Source organism: Anopheles darlingi, chromosome 3 (genome assembly GCF_943734745.1).
Source record: "Anopheles darlingi chromosome 3, idAnoDarlMG_H_01, whole genome shotgun sequence".
NCBI classification, from domain to species: domain Eukaryota; kingdom Metazoa; phylum Arthropoda; class Insecta; order Diptera; family Culicidae; genus Anopheles; species Anopheles darlingi.
Window position 1 is genome coordinate 55,679,542 of NC_064875.1, and position 2,500 is coordinate 55,682,041.

General features: G+C 50.9%; 1 protein-coding gene across 1 annotated transcript in view; it reads left to right on the forward strand.

The window, feature by feature from the left end:
- The first annotated feature begins 1,212 nt into the window (after window positions 1-1,212).
- LOC125955104 (uncharacterized) overlaps window positions 1,213-2,500 on the forward strand; it is a 4,551-nt gene continuing 3,263 nt past the window's right edge. The window contains exon 1 of the mRNA XM_049685960.1: window positions 1,213-1,383. The gene's annotated coding sequence lies outside the window, so the exon portion shown is untranslated. The remainder of the gene's footprint in view (window positions 1,384-2,500) is intronic.

The following is a 2,500-nucleotide window of genomic DNA, read 5'->3' on the forward strand; positions in this document are numbered from 1 at the left end:
GACGGTTCGAGGCAGTTCCCGTGCATCCGATAACGCCAATGAATGGTTGGTCAAGGAGCACGCATTCAGGATTCATGTGGAAGGAGCAACTTAAAGCAAGGGAGCTTCGCAAACGAACACAAGCTGAACACAGGCTACAAGGTGTAAGTGAAGGGAACATGTGTTGAATCTCCTTCGATGTACAAAGTAAGTAAAAGCATTCTCCGACGGAGTAGTTCATTAGAATTCACTTGTTACATTGGTTGCATGCACGCGAAGGATTAGTGACACTTCTTTTGAACCATTTTCCAGCCGACAACCGTGTCAGACGACCGTGCGTCTCCATCTTGACAGTTGACAAAAGATGACTCACCCGCCGAAGGGAAGGCGTACGCTCGAAACAAATGGCCAGTATTTACCACGCAATCGCTGACATAAATTCGAAGCTACGTTTGATTTACAATCTGCCTCGTCGTGCCACCTCGCAAATGCTGTAGATTCGCGCATTCGAGGGATAAACAATTTCAAAAGTGACGTAGACCGTAGAACGGTTCAACGCGCCGAACGTCAGTGCAACACACAGCTTCATTTGTGTTACTAATTGCTATTGATTCTCTTTCTCTCTTTTGCCTGTAAAAAGTCCTCGAACTCGCTCGATGCACAGCCACCCCACCTTTCGGTATAAATCCTCCGATGACACACCGCACCACCATCTCCACCAGAAGAGCAACGGTTCGGTTTCCCCGTAAACACCCTAAACATAACCGCATGATTCAGGTGCGAGATATTTCATGACTCGTCGCCCGAAGGAAACATCCAAGGCGCGCGCCACGCGAAGCATCCTCAACAAACTTACGGGGTTCGGTTTGATTTGTTTGTCATAAATTACACTGTCGTCCGACGAACCCCGATCCGCACGCCGGTATTAGTAAGCGAATCATCATCGCCAGGGTAGGGGGCATTGTCACCAACGCGTTTGGTATGAAGAGATCGCGCCCGCGAAAAGGGATTTCGCGCGAGATCACCGAGAAAGTGCTCGAAAGCTGCTCGATCTCGCGAACGGAACGACAACGACGACGACGACGACGACGAACGGTGCGCGCCGCGGTCAGACAATCGAACGCGGCATTGCGGCTATTTTTGTGTCGTCGATTCATTCGCGGTCGTGTGTTGGTGTTTGTGTGTTCGATTTGCCGGCAAGCGGGCGCGGATACCATCCGCAAGTTAAAACCACCGAAACCGCCAGTCGAAGACTAGCAACGTTCGCGTGCAGGCACCACTCTCTTGAGCGCTCCGAGCAACCAAAGTTTGTGAAACCGGTCCCAGCGGCAATATCGATAAGAACACGCAGCCCCAGTGAAAGGAAGACTTTAGAAGCGATTTCTACAACACCAAGAGCAACAGGTAAGAAGCAAAGTGGTGAAGTGCATTCATTCGGACTGCTTTGGAATATTGAGAAAACTGTTTTACTCGTTTCGGGTCGAAATTTCGTGTCTGAAACGGTGTAACTTAAACACCTCATGATGAAGATCTTATCGCCAGTGAAATGGAGTCAGAGGAGAGTAGTAGCATTCAAAGTGGGGCCCCAACCTTGAGTCACCGATTTGTGCCGAATCGATAACGGGCGCACTGATTGTTCGTGCGGACCTTCTTTGTCCGTGCTTCCAATCTTAAGCCACACAATCTTATCGCACTTCTTGCGAAAGCACGAACCACATCGCCATTGAGTTAAGAGCGTTTGCATTAATCGGCGGCCATGGCGGATGGCCACAGGATGTGGAGAAGATTTATTGGCGTGCGCTGTTGCGAACAATGCTCTCTCGCGCGTTCTCTTCATTTGAAGCAGCATTCGCGGAACGGTTACGGGCATAAATTGAAACATATCATAACGTAGCTGGCGCATGCACTTGCCCTGGTACGCCGACCAAGGTCCGCTCCGGTTTCGTCCCACATCAATTAGCCAGCTTTAGCCGGGGACGACGTCGTGGGCCGCATGGCCGTGGACACTGAATGGTGGGCGAGGTATGGGCGAGGAATGCAGCCAGCAGACACTCGCCAGACACGATAGCCTCCGTCTGTCGGCGTGCCAACTGAATCACACCGTAGAGGAGTCGTCGCGACGGCTGTTTCCGGCCGAAACCAGCAGCACCAGTCCTTCGACGACGAATGTGAAGGGATGTGACTCATATTTTGCACAATTTTATGATCCTCAAACGATTGATGCTGACTCATCCGTGACGGAAAGGAAAGGAAGCTGATGATAATCGCCTCGAATCATCTCGTTAATGCCTGCGAATGCTTGCTGCAGCTTTGCCACGATCGTTGGCCGAGGTCACACAACGGCACGATCGCCAATCCTACTCCCATCCCCCTCCCTTCCCCTGTCGCTACGTGTTTGGTACGTGTGCATGAACAACGCGAATTTATGCTCACGATGGCGTATGTGTTTTTTTTTTTTGCTAAACACACAAAACGATTTGCTTCTGTGCACGAGAACGTGCCGCCAGACGGTGATGAGCTG